The sequence below is a fragment of the Tasmannia lanceolata genome, unplaced genomic scaffold, assembly GCF_043159265.1.
Source record: "Tasmannia lanceolata isolate RefF3 unplaced genomic scaffold, GAP_Taslan_0.1 ptg000008l, whole genome shotgun sequence".
NCBI lineage: Eukaryota > Viridiplantae > Streptophyta > Magnoliopsida > Canellales > Winteraceae > Tasmannia > Tasmannia lanceolata.
This window is the reverse complement of record NW_027518685.1, coordinates 15,858,927-15,868,587: the sequence shown is the minus strand read 5'-3', so window position 1 is coordinate 15,868,587 and position 9,661 is coordinate 15,858,927. Positions and strand designations below refer to the sequence as shown.

General features: G+C 36.0%; 1 long non-coding RNA gene across 1 annotated transcript; it reads left to right on the top strand.

The window, feature by feature from the left end:
- The first annotated feature begins 293 nt into the window (after nt 1–293).
- Nucleotides 294–1,254, top strand: LOC143884558 (uncharacterized). Its single transcript, XR_013252975.1, has 2 exons — nt 294–433; nt 646–1,254. It is a non-coding gene; the product is annotated as an uncharacterized LOC143884558 (long non-coding RNA).
- The last annotated feature ends 8,407 nt before the right edge of the window (nt 1,255–9,661 follow it).

Genomic DNA, 9,661 nt, shown 5'->3' with positions numbered 1-9,661 from the left:
CACCCACACAAGATCAACATGATCTAGACCATTCATTATATTGCCTTCGCCATAGTCGAGAAATCACTTCGACCGTACAATATGGTTAATGTTCAATCAAGACTACTTTTGATGCCCAACAAATTTAGATCGTTGATTGTTTCTTATCTTGGGTCATTGATCAAACGGTTAAGATTGCCCGATCAGGTTATTTTTGGTCTTTAGGATTATGTTAAACCCAATTACTGCATCTAATTGGGAACTGCCATATAAATGTCTCATAATATCACTGCCCAAGAAGAAAAACAAGGACAATTGTAAGAGCTAAAGGAATTCCTATTAAAATGAAGCATTTATAAATACCTGCACCATATCCATCTCCCCTTCCACATCGCTGCTCTTATTCAACTTTCTTACAACTGCTTAGCTGTTCTGTTCCTGCACCATGTCAAAGGTTCTGTACTTTTGTGCCATATTCCATGTTTTTTCCTTAACACTTCTATTTTATTTATTTTGTTTCTTAATTTTCATTCTACTGACTCCATTCTCTTTTCCCTGACACTTGCACCAGACTCACAAATACATTTCCCAGTCCTGCCAATATTTAGGTTTCTACTATTAAGCTCAAAAGTAGTACTAAAGCCCTTGCCTCTCTTGTTTTTGCAGAAAATTGTGGTATCAGTGGACTTGTCATGTTCAAAATGCAAGAAGAAAGTGATGAAGTTAGTTGCAGGTATTGAAGGGATAAACTCCATTGCACTGGACTCATCAAAAGGTACTGTGACGGTTATTGGCGATGCCGATCCAGTCCAGATAATACGAAAGATAAGGAAATTCAGAAAATCAGCTCAGTTTGTGAGTATAGGTCCAGCCAAGCAGGAAGAGAAAAAGGATGAGAAGAAGGATGAGAAGAAGGATTTGTATACTATAGTTCCAAGGACATGTCAGAAATGTGATACATGGTATGTTATAAGTGAAGATAGTTATGGTCGCTGCTCCATTCTATAACAATATAGATCTATGATTTGTAGACCTTTTGGAAGACACACATGAGGAAGTTTGGGTGGCTATATAATAATGTTATTTTTCTTTGGTTTTTGGTTATGAAACCAAGGAATAACAACAAATTCCCTTGTGAACTTTGTTTTTTTTTTTTTTTTTTTCTAAACAAGGATATATCCCTTAATTTGTAAATTTTGAGATTTTCTCAAGTACATGAAATCTTGAATGTTGAGATTTTCTCAAGTGCATTTTCATTTTCCTGGATTCTAAGAATTGTATAGGTGGAGGTGATGGTGTGGACCGTGTGGTTCTTGGTAATCCGTTTTATGTGGCTTTATGTAGGTCTCTTTCAGAGGTACATTGTGTTTTTTCTTTCTTTAACAGGGTTTTTCCAACGCAGGATGAAGTTGGTATATCTCATGTAAAACCTTCTTGGTTGCAGGTTCTATGACTTATTAGATAGAAACTCTCTCTCTCTCTCTCTCTCTCTCTCTCTCTAGAACCGTACAACTGAGCTTTCAAAATAAAGGGCCACTTGCATGACAAGTGGCAATAATTGCAAAAACTACCCAGCCATTACCACTGTAGGACCCTTAACTAACTCACGAAATGAGCAATTATCAGAAGGCATTCTATTTTGACACCTCAAGCTTTTTACAAACACAATGTAATGAAGTATGCTAGTGAGCCAAGACAAATACATTGCTCCTCCCACATGTAAGAGGTTGAGTTATTGCTACCTTGAACTCATAAAATAATACTTTCTTTTCTTGGACTTTTTTACATGTTTAAGGAAAACAGTGATAATAGAATAAACAAGTAAACTACTTCAACAATGGCAATTCTACTTCAAAGTATTCTAAAATTCAGAGGAGAGGGCTGTATTGATGGAAAACCTGATTACTGAGCTAATTAAGATGCAATCTATTTAGGTTAATGAAAATGTATAGAGGGTATTGGTTGATCCATTTCATAGTCTTGACTATTTGTCAATTTGGAATTAGGTAAAACTTGACTTCACATCAACACGATCAAACAAGAATGCTTAAAAAAGTAATTATTAACTTAAATTATGCGAAATTAAGAATAATCATATTAATGATAAATGATACATGACATTCTATCCTTTTTCCTTCTTTATATATTTTGTTTTCTAGGAGCCTGAGGTGCAAATGGTTGATGGATTATCATATATCAAATCTCTTAATGATGTTGACAACATTGGAACTTTCTTTATGTATAGCTGTACTTTATTGTTTCTTTTCTCTTCCCTTTCTCTGTAATGACCATCTCGATCGCGGGGTTCTCCATTTTTCTTTTAATAAAATTATCTTTCATTCAAAAAAAATCTCTTAATGGAATCAACAACATATGAACTTTCATAAATAATTGCGGCGGATGACTAGGACAACATCGAGTCCCGACAGAGGTCATATCATCAAATATAGGAACCATGGTTTTAAATTTTGACCGAAATCCGAAATGCCCAAAACATACCAAATTTTGGTAATTTTGGGTTTAATTATTGCTTTACAGAAATTTCGGTAATTTCGGGCTAAAAATTTGGCCCAAAAAACCGACATTTTGCGCCTCTTTACCGAATTTTGGCTGAAATTTCGGTTTTGGCTAGGTCCGAAATATATGCCGAAACCGAAATTTCAAACCATGATAGGAACGGATCTCCACATTGTAAGAAGATAATAGAATGCGATGAACGAAAAAAATATCAAAACAAAAAAGTAAGATAAGATTTTCGACATGTGGGGCAGAAAAGCTTGTGTTTATCTCTTTCAATAGATCAAACGAGAAATGGGGTGGAGGGATGTTTGGCCTGTAGGGCACCTTTTATCAAACAAAAACGACAAGATCATGTGTCGATCGATCATTTTCCATTCGTGACATGCAACATATTCTTACCAATATGAAACAATTATTGGATGGACATTGTGTCAATATCACTAAAGAACGTGATATCAACATGGAAATCTATATGACCTTCATGCAAGGGGAAAAGACCTTGAATGTATTGGCCCACAAAAAGCAAAAAAAAATAAAAAATAAACAAATATATATAAAGAGAGAGAGAGAGAGACTTACTAAAGGAAAAGTTTTTTAATGTCTAAGGAATGATGATGACAAATTCATGGATAGTTTTCTTAAAGGGCGATGATATTTTCACTCCCCCTGCGGTACGCATTCGCTCCCCTTATTAGCTCTTTTTGACGTCAAATCACGTTAAAAGGGGAGCGACTGCTTGTTGTAGGGGGAGTGAAAATAGCATTGCCCTTCTTAAATTATAAAATGGAATAATTTTATTAGATGGTCCCCATTGTTAGAGAATTCTAATAACAAACTTTGATATTCAACACAATTGAATACTAAGGTGTATTAAGTGAGATTGAAGCACTAGAATTTCTTTGCTATTAAAAGCCTTGATGTGATCATTCATAAACAAAATAGTGTAGCTTAATCATGGTTTTAAATTTCGACCGAAATCCGAAATTTCAAACCAAAATCGACCGAAACCAAAATTTTCCGAAATTTCATTTTTCGCCATTTAGCAAATTTCGGATTTTGGTCCGAAATTTCGATTAAATGCCATTATTTATTTAAAAAAAAAGTGTTACAAAATTTCGTCTTTCGGGTCCGGAATTTTGAACCAAATTACCAAATTTCGAACTGAAATTTTTTTTTCCGGTGGGGTCCGAAACGGTTACCGAAACCGAAATTTTAAACCATGAGCTTAATTAGTAGGGTAAGTTTCTTGGCTATAAGTTAAAGAACATATATATGGACCCAAAGAAGCTTACATTGTAGTCTCGAATACTTATGAAATATGAGGTAATTCAATAGGAATGATCTTATGGTTCCGGGAAGAACATGCTTAAGGCTTCTCCTTTCATAGTTTTTTAACCCGGAATTAATTTAGGAAACTGAGTCGGCACCTTAAATTTTATTAATTTGAAAAAAATAGTACAAGAGAAGGATATGCCTCCTAACCTCCAAATCCAACTAACCTCCAAACCCAAAGGTATACAATGGACTGAAGATTGCCTCTATAGCTAGCAATTCATAATGCATCACAACGAAGCCCTTCCTTTCATATATAAACGAAAACTAAAATTCTAGAAAGGAGAATATCTTTCTAATAAAACCGTATTAGAAATACAAGTGTAATGCAATTGTGTGTGTGTGTGTGAAGCTCTCTCTATCAAAAAAGAAAAACTTTTCAAGATCATCATTTTCTATAATCCGGTTTCACATGAGCTCTGAGTTTCATACAGGCACGTTTATAGTTTTTCTTTGAAAATCATCATGGAACATTATAAGCCAATAAAATGTTAAGTTATTATAAGTAGAGGGGAGTTGCTAGGGGCCATCGTAGAAGGCATTTCATGGAGCCGCTGTTGCATGAGAGAGCAGCCACATAGGCTCAGATTTTGTCTTTTTCATTTACTTCATCTAGGTGGCTCACTAACCATGAAAACCCATTGATGGGAAGAACATGCTAGGAAAAGTAAATGTTAATAAAAAAGTGGAATTGGCTATTGATACCGATCCTCCGATTACTCGGGAAAGTAGGATTTGCCATTGAAGAGCATGTCATGGCATTGGCGCCCGAGGAGGCGAGGATTCCCTATTAATAAATCCTGAAGCCAAGTTGAATAAAGTATAGAAATGAAAAAGAAATCATACATGGGTCGTGCTAGATTTCAGTCCCTTAATTATTAGGAAAAAGCTTGCTAGAAAAATGGGCTAGGATTGAGGCTTTCTTTGAAAAGTTTGGTGGCTTCATGATTTGATTTTTAAAGCCCAGACAAACCTTGGTTGGGCTTGGGCTTGGTCCTCCACTTGGACTTTGGACTTGGTTTTGGGCTTCGACTTGGACTTAGATTGGGGTCGTGGCTTGTTACAACGTGTTAAAGTATACAAGATTAAAAAAAATGCCTTTCTCTAGAAGCTTAAGCTTCTGGAGAAGTTGGCAAGTTAACATGGTATCAGAGCAGAGGTCTTGAGTTAAAACCTCCCGGATAGCAAAATTCCACATGCAATGGCCAAAACCAAAAGAGGGGCCACATGTGCCACGTGTAGGCCAACCCAAGAAAGAGGGGCCACAAGTGAGGGCGAGTGTTAAAGTATACAAGATTAAGAAAATGCCTTTCTCCCTCCAAAAGCTTAAGCTTCTGGTGAAGTTGGTAAGTTAACACAACGCTTGTTGTTTGTGTTAGGGAAAGACTTGAACCTTGTAAAGCAGTTAACAAGAATCAAACACTATGATTATGAATAAATAGATTGACTCTTATAACTGCGCATAGAATAAACCCAAGTACAAATAAGGGCCAGTTTGTTTTGGATTTTGGAGACCGATTGTGAGTTCGTAACTGATTATTGGGCTCAAATTTAGGTTTTAAGTTTTGAGTCCAATAATCAATTTTGGACTCACAATCGGTTCTCAAAATTAAAAACAAACAAGGGGCCTAAGAAAAGAAAATAGGAAGAAGAATAGCCACCAAACATATAACCACAATATAAGAAATTACATGGTTTGCCCCACAATGGGTTGCGTCCACTTGTGATTTAGAATCTACTAATCAAAATGAAGACACAACAATCGGAATAACACTCACCTTCCCACACCCAGATGAAATCCACACCAAAAACAGACAAATGGTAAATTCCAATGGACGTGAAGCGTGTGGCTCACATGAGGGAGCATGTTTGCGTCAAGGTCACATTGCCATGTCTCCCTATCACTACTATGTATTGTTTTAGTGATAGAAATAACATGCCAAAACTAGTATGTACCACTAATTACTATAGTTTAAGTGATAAAAATATCGTGAAAAAACTAGCATGTACTACTGATTACTATAGTTTAAGTGATAAGTCGTATGTGCCTCTACTATTTGCCCTCCACATTGCAATCTTTATATGGCGTACGTGCAAGCAAAAGGTGAAGCCGCACCTCCACCAAATTTTCATTACTAAACTAAAATTAAGAAAGCCAAAAAAAAAAAAAAAAGTATAATCTAAGTACATCTGCCCACTTCAGTTCCCTCCAGTTATTTGAAAACGAGGTATTAAGGCCATGATCGTTTTGGATTTTAAGAATTGATTTGACGCCCAAAACTGATTAATTGGACTCGAAAGTTCATTTAATTTAGAGTCCAATAATCAATTTTGTTTCAAAATCAATTCTCAAAATTCAAGGGCCCCATTCATTTTGGATTTTGAGCATGTTGAAAAATCCAACTGGCAAAATCCATCTGATCTCATGCAAAGAAATGAAATAGTAGAAAGAAACAAACCACAAATACACACCGAGATTTTATGTGGTTTGGCCAAGATGCCTACTACATTCACGGGTTACTTCACAAACTTTACTATGAGAGAGTAAAAATAGAAGGATTACCATAGATTCTTCCGCAAGGCCCAAATATTATAGGTATTGTGGAACTGCCCTAACCGAGACGTAGTTGCGTCCGCGGCCAACCCAGACCCGCAAACCAAAACCTTTTTCTTTCTTCTCAACCAGTACCCCAAAGCAACCAAAGAGGGAAAAAAAGCCCTTCTCAATTTCCCATCACATGAGAAATTCCCAACACACTTTCCCAACAGGTCCAAAAGTGATTATGGACCTGAAATTGTGTTTAAATTTGAGCCCAATAATCAGTTTTGGACTAAATATTAAATCCCAAAATCCAAAACGAACAGAGCCCAAATGTACAAGGTCAGAGCCTTGTTAGCATGTAGACAAATTATCTCTTAGATTGATGTCTGAACAAAAATGAAAATGTAGGAAAATTTTGATATTCAAGATAATGCGACATGAGGACACTTACTATCGTCATACACATTTCAACAATCACTTCTCCGTAAGGAATAATCAAATAAATACAACAAGAAGCTTTATTTACCTTCACAGAATAACAAATTATTCTTTTTAATAACAAGACAATACAATAAAAAATAATATATTTTTTTAAGAGGTGAACAACCCAAAGATCCCCTATAAACACTTGTCTTGGACCCATTAGTAACTAATCATGTTCTATGATCCTTAGCTCAGAGGTTGAGGAAAAAGATCTTCCATATGGTGGAAAGGATTGTGTTGAAGGTCGAATTTCTTGCATAAATGCAAGAAGAAGCTGTTGAAAGCAGTATCAGGACTAGAAGGTAGGAACAACAACAGACAGACAAGTCACAACTACTCAACATAAAAGAAAAATTGAGAAAACATTTCAGTTTGTGTAAGTTGTTTTTTTTTAACATTTCTTTTCAATTTCTTACTATTTGTATCATGAAAGATTTTAGTTTCTACCAATCTTCCACTAATTAGACTTTTTCTTCTTGTGGGTTTTCATGATTTTAGCTTGAATTCCCATTTTGATTATCCTTTTCCATTTTTTAGAATTTTGTCAGATTACCTTGGTATTTAATTGATGATTAATAGAAAGAATCAGATCATACTCAACAAAGCCTTTGTCCCAAACTAGTTGGGGTTGGCTAAATGAATCATTTAGGATAGGATTCATTTCATAGAAGAGTGGCAAATTTTTACGGCCGGCTGCCAACCTGACGCCAACTCTCCTTATTTATCCTGGCTTGGGACAGGATGTGAAAAACACAGGCGGAGTGAAAGAATCAACTCATAAAGAAAATAAAAAATAAAAAGTAGTCCCAATATGAAGAACTTGATGTTATTTGTTTTCGATATTTGCCCTTTTTTCTCTTTAATAAATATAAAATACCCACCATCCGTTGTATAGAATGACCTTTTTATTAAAAGAAAGTACTTAATCGGCGGTTGTATAGAATGACCTTTTTATAAAATACTCAGACTGATATTAATGTTAATAAAAAAAAGCGAAAAATTTTTTTTTTTTAAAAATCAAGTTTCCTCATTTCTTCCCTCTTAGCAGGCATAGATAAAATCGAGGCTGATGCTGGTAAAGAACACTGGAGACGTAGACCCATTCAAAATAATCGTCCGTGTGAGGAAAACAGGCAAATCTATTGAAGTCGTAACCGTCGGCCCCCCACCTCCTCCTCCAAAGCCGGATGCAGCGGGTGGGAAGAAGAAACCCGACGAAAAGAAGCCAGAAGAGAAGAAGAAAGCTGAAGATCAAGCTCAAACTCAAGTGCCCCTTACATGTTACGAGTGTGAAAAAATGGACTCCCAAATGTCATGTTCCATCTTGTGAGAACAAGGGTATTCTACTCTCTAGAATAAGCTTTTCACTATAAGTTTACTACTTTTTGTCATTTTAATTTATGCATAAGAAAATGTTATGGATGTTTTAGAGATTCATTTCGAAGGTTATACTAATATTGATAATTACCCATAATCAGTTCTTGTATTTTTTTCCAAAGGATGGACAAAACTTTTAATTTGACACATAGAAAAGACAAAACTACCAATGCCCTTGGGCCAATTTGCTGGATCTCATCATAGTTAAATAGTTAAGCGCACCTGCGCTACAATATTACTAGCATGGGTAAAGAGTGCAACGGTAAAGAGGCAAAATAGCAAGGGGTGAGAAAGGCAAGACGAGCTTGCATATTCCAACACCATCCATTTGGATATAAAAATGCCCTCGAATAAAGATAAATGAATCAAAATGGGAAATGCTTTAACGTTTTTCTTTCCATTTAAAACTTAACGAGTAACTTTAAGAGAGGGGGGTTAAAATAGGGAAATGATATCAGCACAACCATGTTTTGATAATTGCACTAACTCATCTTGCCTTCTTGTATTTAAAGGTTATTACAATTCCTAAAAAAACTCAGACAAGCCAATTAAAAACAAGCTGAGTTTGTGCAACTATTAAAACACCAAAAAGTTATATGTCGGACCAGCAGACAATCTCGTATTCAGCGTACAACAGAAGTACTGTGGTTGGACAGTGGCATCTTAAGAAAGTGTGCTACTGTCCGATCAATTATCAATGGTAGGATGGTGAATACCAGCATTTACACTCGTTCATTGTATAATTTCTCCTAAAACATGATAGTGCAGCTTTAAAATAGGGAAATGATATATCCGCCCATTTTGATGACCAGGAACACCCCTTTGTCAGTGTATCAATAACTAAAGAGGGGCTGTTGTAATTCAATGCCCCTGATTGCCACAAACACTGATAGGGGGTGTTCCTGGTCATCGAAAGGGGCGGATATATATCACTTCCCTTAAAATATGAAGGCTACTTTTGTAAAACACCCTCCTCCATTTGGACATGGGAAGATCCATTCCAATATAATTTCAGCCCTTAAGATATGGATCCCATAGACACCGTCTGGATCCAGCTGTTGTGTGCCTATAAATCCTTCAAATTGAAGTTTGGATCCATCGGACCGTCTGGTGGGTCCGTTAACAATGACACCCTACTCTCCTTGATAAAATCCATATCCATCCATACTATTCTAAAAGCCTAAACGGCTGAAATTTCATCAACCAACTTTTGTCGTAATGACCTGCCCCTGTGTGGCTATTTCTTCCCGGTATATCCAATTTCTAAGGGCCATTTTCGCCATTTCAACTCTTCTTTGATAATGGTGAATCATCAAAACATGCTTTTATCAGGGAGAATTGTCAGTGCTTTGGAAAATATTCAGCAATACTCGGTTGGTTGGTAAGTTGGTTCATGCTTAATATCTATCGTATTCCTTCTTTTTTGCG